A 24,581-nucleotide genomic window follows, 5' to 3' on the forward strand; every position below is an offset into this window, starting at 1 on the left:
TTCTACCTTGTCTTACACTTTCAAGGACACTTGTGATTACCTTGGGCCCATGCATGTGAATAATGCAGGATAATCTCCCCATCTCAAATTCATCTAATTAGAAACCATGATTTCACTATTGACCTTAATTTTCTTTTGTCCTCTAATATAAATTCAAGGCTTCCAGGGATCAGTACATAGACTTCTTCGGAGGACCATTATTATGCCTAACACAGGGACCCAGTCAGGTTAAACAACCTAGTGAAGGTATGACATGTATGAATGATAAAACTCTGTTGAAACTCTACTCCAGAGCTCATATTCTTTCCATTACGTTATTTCTAACTGGATAAGATTGCACTGAGTAACACAAATGGGGAAGAGATTAATATTTATTAGGTGCCTCATAAGGGTGCTTTATCTCCCTTTTTCCTGATAGCGTTAATGTGGAAAACATAATATTGCCCATTTCACATGAGGAAACAAATTCAGGTAATTTAACTTTCTTGAAATCACAGAAACAGACAAATCAAAAATTGGAAATAACATCTGTCTGAATCCAAAGTCTGTCAACCTCAGAATTTAAACTGGGTATTGAAGTATAGGTAGAATATAGATAAGCAAAGAGACTGTAATAGATCAATAATAAGGCATGGAGAAAATGGTAATAGAAAAAGTGAGAAGGGGATGGAGTAGTATGACAGTGACTGGATTTTGAATTTCTTGAGTACAACTTTGAGGCTACTTAAGCTGGTTTCTAAGATATATGAAAGGATTTTTATCCTGCTTATTTACTTAGTTGGTTAATTTTAGCAAATATTTTGGTATAATAATATGTCCAGTGATTTCAGTAAATGAATAATAAGCTCATCATTTGAAAATGCTTGTGTATTTAAAATTTAATACATTTAATATATTTAATTTTTTAAGCAATTATCAAGATATCCTATTGTCTCCGGGGACAAGCCAAAGATAAATTATTTTTCCTGGTATCTTTTTTTTTTTCTTTTAACATTTGGAGATCACATTTCATAGACTTAGTAATAGTCACCATGATGGGTTAAACATTTTGTGAATTAGGAATTTTAAATTTTCTTCTCCCATTCATTGTTCGTGTGTCACTCTACCCTCCCTTTTGATCCAAGGGCCCAGGAGAGATCCCAAGATGTGAAATGGCTGAGTTGTCATTTCTGAGTTCTGAATACCAACCGTCCTTAGCCAGAAATCCCCAAGTGCTACTGATTTCTGTTGAGTCATGGTTTGTTAACCTCCTAAGAAGTCAGGGATGATCAGTTGTTGACACCCTAACCTAAAATATATGTTCATGCCTCAATGTTTGATTGGTGTTGTTTTTGAAAAGAGGATTTCTAAATTGTAGATAATTATTGACTCAATCCAAAGAAATATATTTACTTTAAGGTACATTTTAATTGTAAGAGGAAAGTCATGATAAAAACACACAACTCTTTAACCTTAACAACATTTTTTTTCATATTTGCTAGGCCATTCAATTGTTGCCCAAATGCATTCATATATTTATAGTTGAAATTATGACAGATGAAAGCATGCATTCTTATTCATCTCTTAATATTCTATTTTAAGTTAATCTAGTTGTTTTCACATAGCAATTTTATACAACATTTTAATGAGTATATTATTGTCCATCCAGGGGCACAAACTACCTAAATGGTAAAATACACCTTCTATTTTTTAGCGTATGTATGATGTTTCCATAAATGCATTTCTAGAGAGAGCATTTTAGGTAAAGGAACAGGCAATCTAGAAAAATTAATTTTGAGCAGAGGGATTTTGGGAAGTACCCTCTAAATGTAGCTGCTGTCACAGTAGTATTTATTAATAATCAGGAATTTTCTACATTGTTTTCATACGCATACTTGCTATCTTGAGTACATTCTTCAGATTTGATCCTAAACAAAATTTTGAAAAGTAAATCAGGTAAGAACCCCATATAAAAGTTTAGTTTCCAGTTAGAACAAAGCAAAATAAACAAAACTCATCTCTCTTAAGTATGGACTTCTCGCTTCTTCATGTTTACTATATGGCCTCTCCTGTTTCTTCTTTACTTTGAGAATGCCAAGCTCTCCCCGTAAGGCCTTTCTACTTATTCTTTCTTCTGCCTGGAATATTATTTCACTGGTCTCTCTTCTCTGAGAGCTAAACTCAAGTGGTTGTTTCCTCAGAGGCCTTTCCTGAAGCCTCTATTAAATGACCTTACTGCAGCTATTTTTCTTTTCTCTTTTTTTTTTTTTTTTTTTGAGATGGAGTTTTTGCTCTATTGCCCAGGCTGTAGTGCAATGGCTGAATGTTGGCTGAATGTTGGCTCAATGCAACCTCCGCCTCCTGGGTTCAAGCAATTCTCCTGCCTCACCTTCCCAAGTAGTTGAGATTATAGGCGCCTGCCACCACGCCTGGTTAATTTGAGTATTTTTAATAGAGATGAGCTTTCACTATATTGCCCAGGCTGGTCTCAAACTCTTGACCTCAGGCGATCCACCCACCTCGGCCTCCCAAAGTGCTAAGATTACGAGCATCAACCACTGTGCCCAGCCTTACTGCAGCTGTTTTTCTATGACAGTAACCCTTCAACTCTTTTATTTTCTTCAAACACTAAACAGTGTCTAAAATGGCCTTCAAAAACGTTAGATCTCGGCTGCCAGAATATAAGTACATGCAATATTGTATTCCAGCAATACAGTGCATATTATTGTTTTCCTTGTTGTCCTGTGGTTCTGGAGGTTAGAGGTCTGATTTCAAGGCACCAGCAAGGTTGGTTCCTGTTGAAGACTGCAAGGAAGATCTGTTTCAGACTTCTAGCTCCTGGTAGCCTCAGGTGTTCCTCGCCTTGTACATGGCATTCTCCCTAATCTCTGCCTTGAAGTTCACATGCCATTCTTGCTGTGTGCAAATTTCCCCTTTTTAGAAATACATCAGTCATGCTAGATTAGGGCTAAAGTGTGACCTCTAATAGGTCCTCCTGTATGATCTCATCCTAACTTGAAAGAGTACACATGCAGGTATCCTATTTCTAACACGTACATTGTTGGGAGACAATTTAATCAATATCACCACAAATGCTTCATGAATTTCCTGTGACCTATAGCAGGAGCAGAGAGCAATTGGTTGATTTAACCAAAAGCCATAGATAAAAGGGGTTTTCCCAAGACAACTGTTTAAAATGTTGAGCTATTTTAAGTGAAAATGCAATATTTTGGAATGGGTTCTCAAGGTAGGTTTTGCCATTATGCATATTTGACTACTAAAATTATTATGAATTATATGATATGTAATTGTTCTGGTCCTTGTTTTATTATTAACAAATATTTTAAAGATGGTGTTGTTGTATCATACCCTGTAAAAATTTTAAGAAAGGGATAGAATTATAAATAAATTAATATTTTTATCAATTTTTATAGTTATAATTGATACAAAATAATTGTACTTGCTTATGGGGTATAGTGTGATGTTGCAATGTGTATGTTCATTGTCTGATGATCAAATCAGGTTAATTATCATATTCAGCACTTTAAGCATTTATCATCTCTGGTGGTGATAACATTCAAAATCTTCTATCTTGAAGTATACACTACATTGTTGCATGCTATAGTCACCCTAATGTGTAATAGAATAGCAATACTAGTATTTACAGAGGTTTGGAAAATAAATGTAACTAAACTTTAAACTTGATTTAAATTCTAACAGAAAAGTAACTCTGTGAGTATTTAAGAAAATATATAATTTTATCATAATAAAGATTGAACTCGTAATTTTTTTCACATTGGGGACTTTACAGTGAGTAACTTTCAGTTAGTAAATCTTCTCTGACATCCCAAGAGAGCTGTAGAGACTTTTTTTGTCTCTTTTTCCTCCTGTCTCCCTTCCCTCCTTCCTTTCCTCATTTTTTTCTTTCTTTATTCTTTTCTCTTTTTCTTCCTTCTCTCCTTCAATTCATATTTATTAAGCATCTACTATCTGCTAGATACTCTTCTAGATTCTGAGGACAGAAATCCTTGCTCTTGTGGAAACTGCCTTCTAGTGAGCTAAACAAATAACAAATACACAAACAGGTAAAACTATTAGTACATTAATAATACCTGCTGGGAAGAAAAGTAAAGCAGGAGAGTGGTATAGGAAGACTTCAGGCAAAAGGATAGCAAATTAAATAGGACAGAGAGCAGGACTCAAGAGATCTGGTGTAATCTAAGTAAGAATTAAGGAGTGGGTGAACCGAAGTGTGAGGATGTGTAGGGAAAAGCATTACAGGTCGAATGATTAGTGACTGCAAAGACTTGGAGGCTGGGCATCTTATCCTGTTGTAGGAATAGCAAGTGCCGGAAGCTTAGAATGATGAGAAAAATAGGAAAGCACACAGTGGAGTGATCAGATCTGAATGTACAGGACCACTCTGTTTACTCTGCTGAAAAAACGATGAAAGGGCATGAGGTCGATTGCAGCAGACTAGTTAGGAAAACACTGCTATTATCCAGGTGAAGGAATAACCTAGTAAGGTAAGAAATAGACACTTTCTGAATATTTGAATGATAGAGCTGAAAATACATTAGTGAATTTTGTGTGAGGTGTAACAAAGAGGAGCAAGGATGATTCCAGGTTTGAGGCTTGAAGAATTGAAAGAATGAAGTTGTCATCACCTGAGGAGCGTGCGGCAAGAGCATCTCTGAGTGGTTCCTTTTGGACACATGAAAGTGGACATGGCATAACGTCGTGTCCATTATTTATAACTGCATTTTTCCATTGCCAAATGTATCATCAGTAGTTTAATTTTTTAAAAATTAGATTAGAAATTATTCAGGGACATTGGCTTTGTGTTTTCACCTATGATTCAAATTCATTAGAAAGTAAGGAGTAAATAATTCTACAGTTGAAATCCAAAGCCTGATTCTTATTAGGATAAGAATATTTTATGTATTATGCTAGGATTTTATGGCTAAGTTTTTAAAATTAATTTTGACTTAGGTTTTCATTATTTCAGTAACATACAAGTATACCTAAAGCAAACTATAGTCTGAATATTTGCGTTTGTAAGATGCATTGATAGATTATAATATTCATGAACGCAGTATGTGTAGACAACAGAAAGACACGTTTTGGAACCAGTCTTTACCTTTCTGGTTTTGTTTTCACTATCTGATTAAAGAGTTAGAAGTAATGCTAATATTAATTGGCAACTGTTCAGAATCTAAATTCAGAAAATTCCCAAGAAGAAGAATAAATGTACACTTTTCCTGAGCATATTTCAATAATTAAATGATTTTTCTTTGCTATTAAAATTATAACTTCATGGTCAATGATTATTAAATATTCACTATAATATCAACTTTATTTTACAAAATAGTAAAACAAAATCAAAATATATCCCCCTTTTAATATTAGCTGTCAAATACGCATATTGATGCATATATAGTTATGCTAAATTTGTAATATTTAATGTTTTCTCTGGGAAACTTAATCATGAGCTCCCCCTTTTCTCACTGTCAGTGCCCACGGTGCAGGCCCCCATCTTGCCTTCCTGTTCATGAGGGAAGCCAGGAGAGTACAGATTTCTGGAGGTACAGGGAAAAATCTATCTATCTCTTCACTCAAGTAAGAAAATTAGACTGTGGAGGAAGACTGAACACAAAAGGAAGATCAAAATCCCTTTAAATTTTAAAGATATGTAAACATTTACAAACCTCATTAGTTTAAAAATTATTGAAAATAAATAAGTGACACACAATAGTTTCCTGAATAACAGCCCCACTACATAAAATTTTTTTTTAAGTTTTGAACAACTAAAATAAATTTTATATATAGACATATAATGGTTCATATGTTTTCTTCAATTGATTTAGTTCATTTTTACTTTGTTTCTAGTATTTTAATTTTTAAAGTATGTATTTAGTATTTAATACTTATTTGGAGACTCACTTTATCAAAACATACATGTAAGTCATTTTTTTTTTTTTTGCTGGTTTTGGTACTATTTATAGGCTTAGTATACAGAATTTCCATTTTAGAAAAAATGTGGTTTTCTATATTCCTCATAAACCCCAAACTTTTAATTGAAGATGTTAGCAAACCAGAAATTCCAGTGGAGAAAGAAAGAGAGAAAGAGAGAAAGGGAGAAAAGAAGGGAGAAAAAGAAAGGAAAGAAGAGGAGAGGAGGGGAAAGGGAGAGAAGAGAAGAGAAGAGAAGAGAAGAGAAGAGAAAGGAAGGGAAGGAAAAGAAAGAAAGAAAAAAGAAAAGGAAAGACAGAAAGAAAGACAGAAAGACAGAAAAGAAAGGGAGAAAGAAAGAAAGAGAAAGAAAGAAAGAAAGAAAGAGAAAGAAAGAAAAGAATGAAAGAAAGGAAGAAAGGAAAGAAGGAAGGAAGGAAGGAGGGAAAAGAAAAGAGAAAGGAAGGAGAGGAGGAAAGAGAAAGAAAGGAAAGAAGGAAGGAAGGAGGGAAAAGAAAAGAGAAAGGAAGGAGAGGAGGAAAGAGAAAGAAAGAGAAAAAGAGAGAAGAAAAAGTGAAAAGAAAAGAAGGAAGGAAAGAAGAAAGGGAGGGAGGGGGGAGGGAGAGAGGAAGGAAGGAAGACAGGGAGGGAGGCAGGCAGGCTGCCTGGCTGGCTGGAAGGCTCTAATCTTGCTGTTTCACATTTATCAGAATGGCTAAAACGATAAGCACATATAATTCTGGTGAGGATGTGGAGACACTTTATCTCTCATGCTTTGCTGGTTAGTTTGTAAAATGGCATAGTCACTTTGGATAAACAGTTTGGTAGTTCCTTAAAAAATAAATTGCACTCCTGGGAATTTTCCTGGAGAAATAGAAACAGCATTCATACACAACCTGTACACAAATGGCTAGAGCAGCTTTATCTGTAAGAGCCCAAACTGGAAGCATCGCTGGCATGCTTCAAGGGGTGAGTAGTTCAACACCCTATGCTACATCCAGATGATGATGGATTGGTATTCACAATAAAAAGGAACAGTACTTGAAATACTTTTGATGACTCTCCATAAAATTATGCTGAGTAAAAAAGGCAATCACAAAAGGTTGCATAGTGTATGATTCCAATTATATAACACTCCTAAATGACAACATTCTAGAAAGGGAGGACAGATTATTGGTTGCTTAGTATTAAGGATAGGAAGGGATTGGATGAGGCTATAAAAGGGTAATGTGAGAGATTCTTATTGTGATGGAAATATTCCTTATCTTGACTCTATTACTGTCAGTATCTTGTTTTTTTATTGTATAATAGTTTTACAAGATGCTCCCATTGGGTGAAATTGGGTAAAGAATTAAAGGTGTCTCTCTACATTATTTCTTACAACTACTGGTGAATTTCCAATTATCTTGAAATAAAAAGTTAAAAAAACCCTTCATCTACACACTCAAAATTAACTTTCTAACCAAACTTGAATTTTTCATAACATCTTTTAAAATAAACTACATTGGAAATGTCATTCCCATAAAACAATTAGTTATTTGTCCCTCAAGTTATGCATGCAGGATATTATAAGAATTCTCAGACAAATAAATGATTACAGGAACAGAAATCAATGGATGCATTTCTATTTCAATTAAATATTCTGATAGTTTATGCTGAACATATGAACACCTTCTACAAGTAGTTACATATTAAAGTCTTTAAAGCAGATTAGCGTTCAAAATTTGATAAAGATGACAGTGGAAAAGCTAAGAAATTACTGGCTAACAGCAAGAATAACTTACAGTTCATAACCCATGTAAATCATGTAATTTTCTTTCTCTGGAATATATAGTAAGTTTTCATTTGCTCATAAAATAAGCTTTGATTCTTTACTCACATTGTACAATATTTACACATTTTTGAAAGAACCCAGAATTGCTCTGGGGAAGAAAATGGAAGGTATTATGTAATATTTCCTGAAATATACACCTAATGTCTAACATGGTTGTAGCATTAAAAGTAATGATGGGGCGAGTGCGGTGGATCACGCCTGTAGTCCCAGCACTTTGGGAGGCCGAGGTGGGTGGATCACAGGAATTTGAAACCAGCCTGGCCAACAGTGAAACCCCATCTCTACTAAAAATACAAAAATTAGCCAGGCGTGGTGGTGCGCGCCTGTAATCCCAGCTACTTGGGAGGCTGAGGCAGGAGAATTGCTTGAACCCAGGAGGCGATGGTTGCAGTGATCCAAGATCGCATCATTGCACTCCAGCCTGGGCAAGAGAGTGAGACTCTGTCTCGAAAAAAAAAAAAAAAAAAGTAATGATGGTAGCAGAAGCAGTGGTAGTAGTAGTAGTAAAGCTCATATTTATTGAGTGCTTGCTACATATTGGCAATTTTCTAAGAGATTTAAATATTTTTGCTATAATTCTCATAGCAACTACTATAAATAGGCATTATTATTATTTTTGTTATTATTTTCATGACCATCATCTTCCCCACTCTACAGATAGGTAAAATGAGGCACAGTGAGCAGCCTGGATGAAGTTGCTCAAGGTAGCATCAGAAATAAGTGACAGCACTGGGATTCCTCTCGAGGTGGGCTGGCTCCTAAACATTCCATGCAGTGGATTCCATTTTTTTTTTCTGTATAATTTGTCATATGGTACCCATTATTTTATTGAATTATTTATTTTAGAATAAATGCTATGGATTTTAGTAGGTGTCTATTCTACTACTCTGTGTGTGTGTGTGTGTGTGTGTGTGTATGCAAAAGTTATTGAATGTCAACTTCTATGACTCTTGTTATTTTGGCAGGAACTTTTGCGAATATAATATGCTCCATCATGCATTGTCCTAAATGGCTCCATTGAAGAAATTCAATTGAGCAAACAAATGAAAGCTTATAGTCATCTGCATTTTGGACAAAAACAGATCTTTTAATGGGTGAAAAGCTTGTTCAATTATTACAGAGTAATAGAGCTTTCAAAAAAAGGATTATGATTCTATGAGAAGGTTGATTCTCTAAAAATCTAACATTTTTGAGATAACTGAGGGTTTTTAAAATATGAATGCATTTTCATTTTGCTAACTTTAGGTAGAGATTTTCTAGCATGCATTGCAAATTGTATTGTATCTGAAAGCTGTTTGGATTATGTCTGCGAAGATGGGAGGGAAATCACTTCAGGGACAGGAACAAGAAAGTGAAGCTGCTAAGAATCAAAATAGCATGGTTGCTTATAGACATGGATTTCAGTAGAGTTTATGTCGAAGAATGGTGCCAGAGAAAGGTAAACATTGGTTGAAACATTTGGTATGCAGGTATTAAAAGATTTTTTGTTGTTCGTTTCTTAAACAATTGTAACACAGAGCTACTGAATAATAGTGAGACTTTCTGTTTATTTATAAAGATAGGCTAAGCTATCTTGCAGTAAGAGATAAACTACAAAATATATGGGCTAAGCACGATATAGGATTAATTTATACTCATTGAAACTCTATGCAGTTCAAATGTCTCTTTCATTCGTTTGGTAACTGGAATATCTGGAACACAAGACCTCTGTGTTTCTCATTGGTAGGAAGACAGGTTGCTGATGAAACAGATTGGCTTGTAACTGCCTCAAACCAGAATTGACACACGCCGTGTCATGTCACATTGCTTTGGTCGGAAACAGTCATGTGGACCCAAACATACTGCAAAGGAAATTAAAAAAAAACAGATCTGAGATACCAGTTACTGACTGTCTGTACCTCATGAGTTGAGAGAATAATATTTGAAAATTCTTATTCCAGATAAGAGACATAGAGGATTTTATTTTTCTAATGCTTTTTTGCTGGCAATAAACTAGTCTTTCATAATTGATGATATTAACAATTGCATGTATCTGAAGTCATTTGAAAGTGTCTTCATGTGCATGATCCATATTCACAAAATTTTGGGATGATAGATAATTAAGATATTTTCCAATTTAAAATAATGGGAAATTAGGCATAGCTTAGTAGGGGATTAAGTTAATGATACCCAATGGCCACCTAAATTCATTGTAGATTTGTCTATTTCTATTGTAGACACCTTGTCTATATTTAAGCAGGGAACTTCTATGCATGTAGTCACTGTGAATTTGTTGATATTTTGAAGATAATAAATATACAAATCTCAACAAATTTTCCTTTCCTATTCAATTTTAGTGTTAATTAATAGTACACCTAATTAATTTGCAACAAAGACAAAATGGCACACAATTTTGAACGTTTAATAGCTTATTTCCTATGTGGTAAACATATTTTAGCAGAGCCTTCGTTTCCTTATTGGGTTAAATTCTTGCTGTCAGAATTCATTGAACAAATTGCAGCTCTGCATACATAGAATTTACTCATTACTCCCACAGCTCTAAATATTGAAAAAATATATACCTACTTAACTGGGAAATACTTAATTGCTTATAGGCATCATTGTCTTCACATGAATTGTTCAAATATTATTATGATGAATAGATATGCATTATTTCAGTGTTTTCTCCCTTTTTTTTTTTTTTTTTTTTTTTTTTTTTTTTTTTTTTTGAGATGGAGTCTTGCTCCGTCACTGAGCTGGCATGCAGTGACATGATCCTGGCTCACCGCAACCTCCGCCTCCTGGGTTCAAGCAATTCTCCTGCCTCAGCCTCCTGAGTAGCTGGGATTACAGGCATGTGCCACCACGCCCAGCTCATTTTGTATGTTTAATAGAGACAGGGCTTTCTCCACCTTTAACTCATGTATTTCTTACTACCATAATTTATCATGCATTAATTCATCTATCTCTCTCATTGAGAGATCAGAAAAGCATGTTTTGTTACTGTTTGCATGATAAAGATGGAGAAACTGAGCCACAGAGAATTTCAATAACTTCCCTAAGGTCACAGGAAACACAGCTGGTAGTAGGAGACCCGTTTGTTTTGTTTTGTTTTGTTTTTGATGTAAACTTTCCCATTCTTAGCACAAAGATAATCATTTTTCCCCCAGAACAATATGCTGACTCTCAATTTTCTGAAAATATATTTCAGAAACATTCAAAGATACTGTCCTTGAAATATTTTGAGGAACAATGGCTGGACATCTGTTACAGAGTAGAAAAGTAGGCATCTTTTATGGGATAGAAACACAGTATTTGAAGTTCTACGGCAAGGATGGGCAAGATGAGAGCCTAAAGACGTTTATGTAACTTTAAGGCTCAAGAAAAGAATGAGAAAATTAATCCAAAATTTGTGCATAAAAGTCGTCCATGTGCAGTTCAAAAACTTCTATTAATTTATTGAAAATGAGCTAGATTCTGAGTGTGTGGGTAGTGAAGAAAAAAAGATATAGAAAACACAAACGAGAGGTGATTGGCCAATCCATCCAAGCTTAAAAGGCTTTACCATCCTATAATGGTGATATAATAATACCACTATCTATTGTTTGGGGAAGTTTTGATCAGAAAACATTTTAAGAATAGCATGAGTTAAAATTCCCTTCAATCTTCTATCATTTCAGACATGTTCATATTCAATTCCTACTCTGCCAGCAGTAAAATATGATTCCAAATGCTTCTAAATAATAAGGAAATAATATGTTAAAAATATTTTCCTAAAATGTCCTCTTAATGTTTCATAAATTCAGTCTGTTCTTGCAGAAGGAGGGTTAAATTTTCAGACGCAATCTGCTTTTTCATATATTATTGATATTTTGTTTATATCATAGTGTATATTTAAATGTAAACATTGGCAAGGTGATATCAATTATGGTAACATTCTTTGTTGTTGTTGTTGTTTATTATACTTTAAGTTCTAGGCTACATGTGCACAATGTGCAGGTGTGTTACATATGTCTGCATGTGCCATGTTGGTGTGCTGCACCCATCAACTCATCATTTACTATAGTAACATTCTTAATTGTATACGTGGTTACTATTGGCTAGGAAGAACTGATAAATAGCTGCTAATTATTCAGCTTCATGAAACTGTCTAGGGATAAAGATTACAACCACTAGATAAATCTGCGTTTATCAAATAGACTTGGTTTTATAGTTTATATTTTAAGAAAAGGTATAAGACATTCTGCATTTAGTCATTTCTTCTAGATTCTCTGCCTTATAAATATTTTTCATCTTAAGCATGCCTGTAATATAGTAAAATTTAATCATTCATATAGGCATAATATATCACTCCCCTCTTTCTATTTTACAACATAAACATTTGTTGTAATGTAATATAACTGTGATAATGAATGAGCCGGAGTAGGTAGGGGCCAAACAACAAGCGACTTTCTTTGCATTCCTTTCTTCCTTGTCATAACAAATCTCTTTCACCTGGCAATATTTCAGACGGATCCCGTAGTTTTACTAATCAGTCTCAGCTAAGAACTGAATCTTCCTTTTCATGTCATAAATACTTCAGTCCAGCTTAATATTAAATTGAACCTCTCACTTGTAAGTGGGAACTAAATGAGGAGGACGCATGGACGCAAAAAGGGAAACAGCAGACACTGGGGCCTAATGGAGGTTAAGAGGTGGGAGGAGGGAGAAGATCAGAACAAAAATAACTGTTGGGCACTAGGCTTAGTACCTGGGCGATGAAACAGTCTGTACAAGAAACCCCCATGACACAGTTTGACCTACATAACAAACCTGCACATGTAACCCTAAAGCTAAAATATAAGGGTTTTAGAAAACCTCATCCACTTTAAAGCTACACTTCAGTCCTACCTGCAGCCTAGCTTAGGATGAGCAGCCTGTGAAGATGAAGAGTGGGGAGTCAGATGCTTCCTACTTCCTTTCTCCAACTCCTGACCCATTTGCTAGCTGTGGTGTCTGTTATCCAGTGTTAAGTCCAGTGGTTTTGAGGGATTTCATCAAAACGAACAAAAACAGTCACATGGCTGGTTTGGTTTTAAATTGCATCTATGTCTGGGTGCTCAGTCAAACCCCTGAGAAGTATTATACCTTTTGGAGGTTTCTTAGAGAAACTTTTCCTCTTCCAGAAATTTCCAACTGTAGTTTCCCGGCAAGGATGTCACTCCTTCTGATCTCTGACAAATCACCCTTCACCCGCTGCTTCCAATAGCCCTAAACCATACAAACTTCCTCTTGTGGTAAACTCACTATCTTCTCATCAAGCTATTTCTAGGCTGGCTGGTTGCATGAGATCTCAGACCCATCCAGCTGTAGGCATGTACCTTTGCCCTGCCTTGGGTGGAAGTACAATTTGTTCCTATGCTGCTCATCTTTCCTTGCTCTGGAAAGGAAGCACTATCCAGCATCGCAGGCATTTGTTTCAGGTGGTGGGCAGGTTCCTGATTGTCACTAAAATTAGAACTGGAAATCTACATGTTTAGCAATTAGGCTTGTGTTTATTTTCCAGTAATTGAAAACTTAATGAGCTGAACTTTCAACAATTAGGAGGTTTATGTTTCTCATATCCAGTAAGTTGGAAGGTAGATAGTCCAAAGTTGATGCTGTTGCTCAAGGACAGTATCTCAGATACAGGCTCCTTCCATTGACCTGTTCTTCCATCTTTGCCATCTGTCTCTGTTAGTTTCAGGATCACAGGGTAGCTGCTGCAGTGCCACACATTAAGTCTCTATTTCAAACAGGAAGAGTTAGGGAACTAAAAGCCAGGTGGGTTGTCCCTTCATATTAGGGAAGCAGTGTTATCTGGGAAACACCCAGTTTATTTCTCATTGGCAAAGTATGTGTGTCACGGATACACTTAGTTGCTCAAGATTCTGCACACAACATATTTCTACCTCACAAATAAAATCTAGGAAATACTAGAAAGGAAGAAGAGGCAATTCCTATTTGATAAGTACCTAGCACTATCTGACATGATACTTTTCCTTCCCAGTTCTTGGAAAGCAATTTTCTAATATCCTCTTTGGAAATATCCAGCGATGTTCCTTGAGACTTAGAGAAGATGCTTTTGAAAAGACGCAGTCAGTTGCTAAAAGGATTTATGTAACACATGATTTTAAATGATCAAACAGCAGCTAGACTATACTTGGTACGGCTGTTGGGGAAAAAAGTATAAACGTTTTGAAATAAGGGAGGAGAGAGATTTTTCTACAAACTCCAATAATTCCAGATAAGATGCAATTTATTCTTTCAAATGGCTTATTGTGAGAGTATATGCCAGCAGTAAAACACCAAACTTGACTCTGATGAAAGTGTCACTACAAGACAGAAATATAATCACTCAAAATATTGAGATTCAGATATTAATGGTTTTTATATAGTCTGAACTATGATGTAAACAGCCTAGACACTCTGCAGTATAGAATATCAGTCTCTTGCACACGTTGATAATGTCCTTCACTTATGGAAAAATAAAAAAATAATAAATTATGAGAGAAATTTAAAGAAATTAAATATAATGGAAAATGAAGAACAAAAAATCTTTTCTTTGATAAACATTTCCCAGTGCTTCATGAGGAACTCACATTTTGCTGTATTCCATTTTGGAACGTTTAATCTTGTAGTTTTAACTATATATTCATCTTAACATGTCACAATATACTAAAAGTACTCTTCAGTGAAATATTGCTCCATTGTATTTGGTTTGTTTGATCCAAATAAAGAGAAATAACTCAAATACATCAAACACTTCTTGCCACTTCCTTTGTGAGTAGGAATTTTCTTATTTTGAGGGAAGCATATTTCTTATACAAAGCTACAGAATGAAATATTTGAGGAAAAAATAAACATATCCATCATCTAGCAAGACAGACATACATTGGTTACCGATAGTACTAACCCCATCTGTTTTAAAGTTTGTAATATTTTTTTATTATTTTTAATTGTTATTATTTTAAAAATATGTACCTGAAATTGTTAGCCTCAGCATCCATTACACTTTTAACTTTTAAGGAGGTGGTGCTCTGTGGAACTGGAGTGTTTGCCTGCTTAGGTCACTCCCTGTCACATCCTTCTGCCACGCCATTGTCAAAATCAAGTCCAGGGTATCTCCCCCCGGGAAATGAGGGCTGCTCTTTGCAGAATCCACTCCAGGTATGCTTCTGGTGCCTGGGTGTTTGGTTAAATAGAACTATCTCCCCAGATAGTGGAAGAACATCCAAACAAGAATTAAATACTGAAATATTGTCATAAGTCTCATATAACTGTAAGGCTGATAGTAACTTCAACTTACAGATGAGGACACTGAAGAGAATAGTTAAGTGGTTTCTCCAGCATCATCTTGATGTCTTTGCCCTCACAGAAAGTGTCCAGGTTTCTCACCCCGCTTTAAACATATTAACATATATATTTAGTATACCTACATATATATTTAAAATGTAGACTATTTATATTTGAATGACACATTTAGAATGAACATACTAATTTATTCTATGTTTTAACATTAATTTAATAATTTACATGTCTTAAAAATCTTTATGCCACAAACATGTCTGAAACACATGAAGAAGGCTCATACCATTGTGGAGAGAGAGACAGAAAGAAATAAGGTGACTTTATATAGATACATTTTATTTTATATATACACAGAGATTCGTTAGAAAGCTAGAAATATGAATGCAATTAATCTAGGTCTCTAAATAGATTAATGAAATAAACTGTTAGTCTTCCTATTTGTAACTTTTATTAATGTATGTGCTTTTATATTGTACAATAAAGCCTATTTTCTTCTCAATATTTTGATATATCAGCAAAGCGATGATGTCTTAGTTAATGCTAGTGAATAGTTATGCATGTCCTATAAGAGAAGGTAAATGCTGAAGGAGTGTGTTCTCATTTCTCTGTGTATTAGTCCAGAGAGCTATATAGTTTATCATTAGTTGTGTCTCTGCCAAAACATTTGCTCTTAAAAAATAGTCTAGATGTTTCTGTGCAAGGGAGATGTTGGGGGATTTGGAGTATGCAGCAGTACAAGTCCTAACACAAAATGAGTTTCCCCTTTCTTTTGGTCTCCTCATTTCCATACTCCACAAGACCACCTAAAGTAATGCACTGTGAGGAAGCTCTAAGACCTAAATTTTCCAGGCTTGGTTTCTGAAATGTGAGCCCAGAGACAGCTGGATCCAACTAGAGTCTTAAAGAAGAATAAATAGTCTTCTTTATTTACAAAATATTCTCATAACAAATGAAAAATCCTTAGACAAGGGTCTATGCCTTACTTGCCTGAGCTTCCCAGTTCCTGGTGTATTGTTGGTGCCAAAAATATGTGTTTTGAATGAATATATGGACAGAAAGATGGACAATTGAACAAAATATTTTAATAACTAATTTTTAAATATTTCCTCTAGTATTTTCCAAAGACCAACTTTTAGACAAAATACTTGTGTTTCATGCTATTAGGAAACTATCTGTGGAAAAAAGTTCAGAAATTTCTCACAGAGCTTGCAACAGAACTACTATCCAATCTAGCAAAACAATTACTGGATGTATATCCAAAAGAAAATAAATTGTCCTATGAAAGGACACATGTGCTTGTATGTTCATCATAGCACTATTCATGAGAGTGAAAACATGGACTCAACCTAAGTGCCTAAGTGCCCATCAACAGTGGGTTAGATAATGAAAATATAGTACATATATGCCATGGAATACTATGCAGCCATGAAAAAGAACAAAATCACACCCATTGCAGCAACATGGATGCAGCTGCAGTCCATTATCCTAAGTGAATTAATGCAGGAAAAGAAAACCAAATACCACATGTTCTATAAGTAGGAACTAAACATTGTGTGCTCATGGACATAAAGATGGCAACAGTAGATACTGGCAACTGCTATAGAAAGGGGAGTCAGGAGCAGTAAGCTGAAAAACCACTTGTGGGTACTATGCTCAGTATCTGGATTCAGTTGTACCCTGAACCTCAGCATCATACAATATAACCATGTGACTGGCCTGTATATGTATTCCCTGTATCTAAAATAAAAGTTAAAGTTCAAAAAGAAAAAGAAAAAAGGAAACTGTCTCTACAAGCTACTTTAATTTGTTCAAGATTCTGAGATTCTGAATTTCCAGTTTTTCTCATTTTTATAGAATAAAATTGTGTGTAGTAAGAGAACAGTTTGAAGACAGTAAGATAATTAAAATATTGAGGTACATTATGGAACACCTCAATTTAGTTTAATTGAGTAAGACAATGATTTCATAATGCAGAGAAAATGAAATTTGTTGTGAATGTCTGCATTTGCTTACATTTTTAACGAGTGTATCAATCAACAGATATTATTTGGTAACCTACTACATAAAAGTTTACAATATTAAAATTAAAACAATATGTGTGTATGTATGTGTAGATGGACTATAAGAAAGGCCATTAGGATATATGAAAAGGTGTGTGCTGGGTGTTGTAAGTGTTCCAAGATAGGAAGAGATAATTTTCAATCTGATGCTATTTATCTAAGCTTTGAGGATACCAGGAATTTATTTTTTCTATTTGTTCATAATATACAGCATTTTAAAAATAAATATAATTATTGCATATATATATATATATTCAATGATACTTTTCTAAGTGGTCATACAGAAACCTGCAAATATTTTAATTGCCTATGTAAAAAGTTTTAGAGGATGCCAGCATGTGTTACAAAGATAAAGGAAAACTTTCCCTTCAATTTTATAATAATGGTAAAAAAAAATGCATGATCATTTCTAGAACATAAGGTATAATTCACAATAAGAAAGAAATATTTTGTCAAAAAATTGAACAATTTGTCATTGTGAACCCTTTTATAGCCCCAAATTTTGTAGAATAATTTAAAAGTTATTCAGAGATCCATTCCTCATTTTATAGTTTAAATTGAAGTTTCAGGTACATTTTTAGGAACTGAATGATAGATCAATGGTTTTCAAACTTTTATGCCCTGGGATGCTTGCCAAACATAAAAATTCCTAAGCCCTTTCTCAAATATTTGATTTATTAAGGCTCAGATGAGACCTGGGACCACCTGCAGATAGACTGTAGGCCACAGTCAAACAAGTAATGTTGGAGAATTTTTTTTTTTTAACTTATGCAACTACACAAAAGCTTTGTATTTATATTTCTGCAAGAGGTTGGCATCTGAATCAGTGAGAAAGAGATCAGGTCTTGTTCATCAAAATATCTGACTAATTTCCCCCTAACTTAAATCAACTAATTCTTAGAATTAATTGGTAATCTCATTCAACAAGTAGAACTAGATTTGTTAGCTACCTAAGAAGTACATTTGCATTTCTAGATTATTCTGATACTTTTGCCAATTTTCATTAATTTTTGGCTTGTTTCCTAATATTTTGAAGCATGCCGTAATAGAGGCAGTGACAGAAAAAGACCATATCCCCCCAAATAAAAGAGTTCAAGAGCCATAGACACTTTGACCCAAAACTCATTGATTTTTGAATCGGGATCTCCAGAGATGCAAAACCATTAATGGACTTTGAAGGAGAGTTAAAGAGAGAGAAAGATCAATTTTTTAAAAATTGCCTGGCACAACTGTAAAGCCTGGGAAGTCTAAAATCTATGGGGCAGGCTTGCCGACTGGAAACTCGGGTAAGAATTGATGTTGCAGTGTGTAGTCTGAATTCTACAGGGCAGCTGGCTGGAAGGTCAGCAGGATTTCTAGGTTTCAGCCTTGAGACAGAATTCCTTCTTTCTTGGGAAGCCTCAGTGTCTGCCCCTAAGGCCTTCAAATGATTGCAGATGCTCTATTCACATTATGGAGGGTAATCTGCTTTACTCTAAGTGTAGGTTTAAATGTTAACCTCATCTAAAAAAATGCCTTTATAGCAACATCTAGGTGGGTGCTTGACTAAACAACTGGGAAAAATAGCCTAGCCAAGTGGAGAAATAACATTAGCCATCACAATAAGTGACAGAATATTGATAGGTATGCTAGATGATACTACTTAAAAGTTATTTTTATTCTTATTTCAAGTTATCCTTGATAGACCTTACATGTAAAATACAACCAGGTGCAAAATATATTTTTAAGAATTGTACAAGTATTGGTCTTTCTTCATTCATACTGACTTATAACGTATTTCTTTTTAATTTATAAATTTCATGCCTATTTCTTAGCTGCTGGTTACTTATAACTTTATCTTAATTTGTTCAGCACGTTGATCTGTGAAAAGAGGGTTTCTTTGACTCATGGTAGAGGCAACCTTCAATTTAGGATGTGACTTGTTTGAAGGAGAAGCAAATGAAAGCATATTACATTGTGCAAGACAGGCCTGGCTTGTCTTTCAGATATTTCCAAGCTTTGATTTTTCAGTGCCATGGAATGATTCTATCGTCAACACTTATTAGTGATGCTCCTGTTGAATATAATTTATCTATCAATATATTTATGAGGTAATAGGTTGGAGGCAGAGTCATTATCATCCATTTATTGTCTTGCAATGGATTAAGGTTCTCTTTTTTTTTTCGAAAAATATTCATTTATCTCCCTAACCTTTCTTTCTTTGTATCTACTCATTCCACATAATTTATGTTTATAAAACTCTATCCCTTCTAACTGTCTCAATTTTAGGAACAAAATAATCTAATTAAGCAAACTTATTATTTCTTAACATTCAGAGCTACTTGCGTTTACAACAATAATATTCATGAATCCAAATATATCTCTAATAGATGACATTTCAGGTAGAGGGAGAAAGTGAAATACATATATTTCACTGCCCACATATATTATATATACATATATGTATATATTGCCACCACTGAAGCCCAACAGCCTTCAAGAGTGGAGATGACTTCTTATGTTCAGTGATGCCAATCAGGAAATACTTTCTTGCTTTCCACTATTTTTCCCCTTAATCTATTTTGCTATTCATGTTTAAAAATTTATTCTTTTGGAAGAAGTATATGGAGAGAAGGAGAAGAACATGTTTCATTAAAAGCAATAGTACAACAACTTTGCTTTATAGGAAAGAAAACCAAAGTCAAAATATATTCATTTAAAAATACTATTCAGCAGCTTCTCTGCACAGATCATTTTTCTAGGGGCTTCCAATGTATCAAGGTATGAAACAGAAATCTCTACCCCTTTAGGCTTACATTTCTGTGTATACTAAATATTATAAAGTTCAAGCAACATATTGTTCTATGCTTTCCAAGACTTTTTTAAGTTGAGAAATCATGCTGTGTTTCAGTACAAAAGGTGCCATTTTTCATTACTTTGCTTAGATATATAAATTATTTATTTCTTTATAACTGAAAAATATATAAATCTGACCAACAAATTAAGTATTTACATTACAAAGAAGTTAGACCAGTTCTTTTATGTATATGTTGATTTTTAAATAAAAGTAGCATTGACAATAAGAAAGGAAGCTACCAAAGAAAATTAACACTGCATTTGGAAGAAAAATATTTGCCCTGTAGAGTTATACATAAAATATGTTCATCGCACTGAGAGAGTTAAACTAAGGTGTCAGAAGCCAATATGTAATGCAATGAGTAATTCTCTGTGACACGTGACTTGAAACAGAATCTTCCAAATCATCAATAAGGAAAGGGATATGTCTTCAGATATTAAAAAAGGGTATGACCATCTCTTAGACTTCTTCTGAGTTAACAAGGAGATGGTATAGTTCTTCTATAATTTTATAACAGCTATAGCACTTGGACTCGGGAAGGGGAACATCACACACCGGGGCCTATCATGGGGAAGGGGGAGAGGGGAGGGATTGCATTGGGAGGTATACCTGATGTAAATGACGAGTTGATGGGTGCTGACGAGTTGATGGGTGCAGCACACCAACATGGCACAAGTATACATATGTAACAAACCTGCACGTTATGCACATGTACCCTAGAACTTAAAGTATAATAATAATAATAATAATAAAAAAAAGAAACACAACTAATAGAAATAATAGTGATATCATTACAGTTATTTTACCTGCTTTGTTTCAAAGTAATACTGTCAGTATCATCTTAGTCACTCTATGCTATTTTTCTTATTTTCATTACCTACCATTGAAAAGAATAGAATTACATTAAAGCTGACTCGCTTGTATTTTTTATTCCCATAGTTGCAAGGATTATAAGAATGGGAAAGCAACTCCAGTGTTTTGCTAGCCCATAGGCTAGAAAGTGAGTTTATAATTTATGTCATCTGAATCTCATAGAGCAGATTATTGTAGCAATAAACTCTGTGTCCTTCAGGGAACAACAGAAAATCATGTATTTTTAAATGAGAAAGATTGTGTTTTGGAGACTGAATAAATAATACTTGAGTAATATTTGGCTATTACTTTAAATATAATATGTTGTTTTTCTCTGTGCCTCTGAACAAAGTGGAGCAAAAGACCCCTGGCTTGGAAACTCTACACATGCTTTGAACAAGGGATTGACATTAGGAGACTTGTAGAGTCCTAGAAATGTTTTTAAGGAAATAATTGTGACTTATTTCAAAGTATTTACTACATCCTGCTATTTCAAATGTTATGATTTTTTCCTACAAAAATTTATTAAAATACTTTAAAACATAAACTGTATGAGAAGCAGCTTGAATAATGAATCCATCTTGAAACTTTATCAGGAATTTGTATGTATGCATATTATATGTGTATATATATGTGTGTGTGTGTTTTGTTGCTTTTGCTGATTTGAAGCAAAGCTGTAATTTACTAAGCCTGGAACCAAAACATAATGACAGACTAGTTGTTACAGCAATAGAAGCAATTCTGATATGAGCTGGGGAAAGAGTCTTTGGAGGGATCTTTGCATCCCTATCCCCTCTAATCTTTTTGGAAGTGTTAGTTTGATTTGAACCACTGGACAAGATGGGAACAGAGTACACCTTCCTGTTTATAATTTGCTAATGGAATTCTTAAATTCATACTGTCTTTCTGAATTGATAGAGGAATATTTCCTACCAATATTAACTTTATAGCCGTCAGGGAGAAGAGCAACTTGCAGTTATTAATAACCATGTTTCCAGATATTCTAAATAAGATGTATGCCTCAGGTGGGTGAAGCTGTTTAGTCTCTCATACCCAGAGTATTCAGAACTTGCGGGGGCTCCAGGTATCAGAAAAGATGAGATGTGCTTTGACTGTCTCTGGACAGAGGATGAGCTATTTGAGGGCTTAACAGATTGGAAGATGTAGGCTATCTTTTAACTTTAGGAAATTCTTCAAGTAAAAGTTAAAACTCAAGTACAAAGCAAATATATATATGCACACACTCACACACACATACACACATATATATATGTGTGTGCATTTATGTGTGTGTGTGTGTATATGTATGATGTTTTGGTTTATCAAGTTTTTGAACGTTAAATATCAATTAAAAAGTTAAAAACAGAGGAATATTCACGAAGATACATTATTGTGAAACTGAAGAAAAAAGAAGGGGAAAATCTTAATTCCAGGTTTCAAAGAGCAAATCCGGTGAAAAAGGACAGATTACCTACAAAAGAATAAACTTTAGACTGAGAGCACACTTTACAGTAGCAATAATGGGAATGGAAACTAGAAGACAGGATAATGATATCTTGAAAGTGCTAAAAGTGATTGATAATCTAGAATTATGTGCCCGTACTTTGTAAGAATAAAGGCAAAGATACTACAGCAACAGATTTTAGAAAAGGAACTTCTGAAGGACACGTTACAGGAAGAAGAAAAATAATCCCAGAAGGAAAATAAAGCAATTTTAATTGCTTGTACTATTCTGCCCAATTTTCTGTTTCTTAATGTCTTGCCTTAAATTTAAACCTCCCTTAATGTTATATAGTAAATATAGGAAAAAAGTGCTTAAAGTATATGTTATCATTTTAATAGAAGACTTTTATTAAGAAATACTTAAAGCTAATGCATAAATATGTATGGTTTATTCTTAATGTGACTAATGACAAGTGTATCTGGGTATTTATCTTTCTGCTCTAAGTAACTACTATCTGTCATTTCTAATACAGTATCAAGTGTCCAAAGGAGTAGAGAGTATCTTGCAGGAGGTAGGGAGATAATGATTGACTTTTATAAAGTGTTTGAACAAGTTGCATCAACCTGAACTGGCTGGAATCACATTAAGTCATAATTTCTTTGAAATTATCCTGTATCAAGAAAAAAAAGTCTCTCACATGAAAATTATTTTCTTTCTCAGTGCAAAGTCCTTATTGGTTTTATTCTGATAAAGTTCTGGACATTTATGTTTAAAGAATGGTATTCACGATTGCCTTCATACTTTTAAATTAAATTTTGAGTAATAAGTAATTTTAAAATGTGAAAATTCGCTATACATGAATATATACATGATCAGGAGGCCTTCAAGATTATCCAAGAATATATTAACTATGAATACTATTGAGTCATTAGCTTTCTGTGTTATATTTTGAAATCTACTGATTTTCCAAAGAAAGAAAGTGCGGTAAGAGTGATTTGATTTATCCCCTTGGTAATTCCTAATATCTTTATGAAGTAATCTATCCCTCTTGTTAAAGAATATGGCCCTTAAAAGCTTTTGCTCTTTGACTTTATGAGCTCATTACTAAAGAAGGGAGCTTAAGGAAAAGTCATTTTTAATGACAGCTCTCAAACGGCTTTTAGGAATAATATATTAGTGGTAAGGCATAGTAAGAGTGGATTGCTGCCTCTTGTAACTTTCAACAGAATCCTTCTGATTAGCACTTTTCCAGTCTTTCATTAAAATTGATTCCACTTTTTTCTGAGGCAGGAGAATCACTTGAACCTGGGAGGCAAAGGTTGCAGTGAGCCAAGAATGCACCACTGCACTCCAGCCTGGTTGACAGAGCAAAACTCCCTCTCAAAAACAGGCAAAAAAATAATAATAAAGATTCCAGTTTTTTATTGTAGTACTCCTAAAGATACATCTCCCATATTCTAATATTATTATCTGACTTTTGGGATATTATTGTTAGTGCAGGTGAATTTTGAAATATTAGCATATGATGTATTCATTCTTTTATTGAACCAACATTTGATGAGTGTCAAACATGATTTTGTGCCTATTTTAAATGTGAAATAAAATAAAATAAATGTTTCCAAAAAATGCTTATCCTCATAAAACATAGTGCACCTGAGGGAGACTGAGAGGTTAGTTAACCATTACAATCTCTAGGAGCGCAAAAAAGGACGTGCTTGCTTCTCTACAATGGGTGGAAGAGCTGAGATATGTCTCACAGGAGAAAACAACTGAGCAGAGCCTCAGGAGCTACAGGAGTTCACACTCCTAAGGAAAGGAGATTCTCATTCTCAGAAACCTTTAAGAGGATATGCCGGGTCAACCTTGTAACCAGGCTGTCAAAAGTGGGTAAAGATAGCAATATGCTAAGGAGTTTATAATTTGTCTTGCAGGAGGTATGGAGATACTGATGGACTTTAAGAAAGTGATTGAACAAATTAAATTCAGACTTACAGAAATTACACTGGCTTTAATTTTAAGGAAAGATTGGAAGAAGAAAAATAATTTATACTGGGAGACATTGAGAGTGTTTTCCAACATGTGAGCAAGGAGTAATGAGGAACATAAACTCAGGTAGGGGCGGAGAGAAGAGGAATTAGTTCATTCACTCAAAAAGCATTTATGGACCCCCTGCTCTGTGATTATAATGACTGCTGAACCAATGGAGTAGACTCTAAGAAACTTGACATAGCAAAATCTGCAGGACATCCTGACAATCTGAAAATGGTTGGGGACAGAATGTAAGAATCTTTGGCTCTGTCTCAGGATTCTGACTTG

At 34.4% G+C, this 24,581-nt stretch overlaps 1 protein-coding gene and 1 long non-coding RNA gene across 3 annotated transcripts in view; both read left to right on the forward strand.

Annotated features, from left to right (window-relative positions):
- The window catches only part of LOC105491117 (sarcoglycan zeta), a 1,216,031-nt gene that overhangs the window by 614,731 nt on the left and 576,719 nt on the right, over positions 1-24,581 (forward strand). The window lies entirely within an intron of this gene.
- Positions 1-24,581, forward strand: part of LOC139355918 (uncharacterized) — a 59,002-nt gene that overhangs the window by 27,385 nt on the left and 7,036 nt on the right. Inside the window, exon 3 of one of the 2 annotated variants that reach the window (XR_011607221.1) lies at positions 5,494-6,209. The exons of the other annotated variant lie outside the window; for it this stretch is intronic. This is a non-coding gene — a long non-coding RNA (uncharacterized lncRNA). Of the gene's footprint in view, positions 1-5,493; positions 6,210-24,581 lie in introns of those variants that run through there. 2 annotated transcript variants of the gene reach the window in all.

The sequence above is a fragment of the Macaca nemestrina genome, chromosome 8 (assembly GCF_043159975.1).
Source record: "Macaca nemestrina isolate mMacNem1 chromosome 8, mMacNem.hap1, whole genome shotgun sequence".
Taxonomy (NCBI): domain Eukaryota; kingdom Metazoa; phylum Chordata; class Mammalia; order Primates; family Cercopithecidae; genus Macaca; species Macaca nemestrina.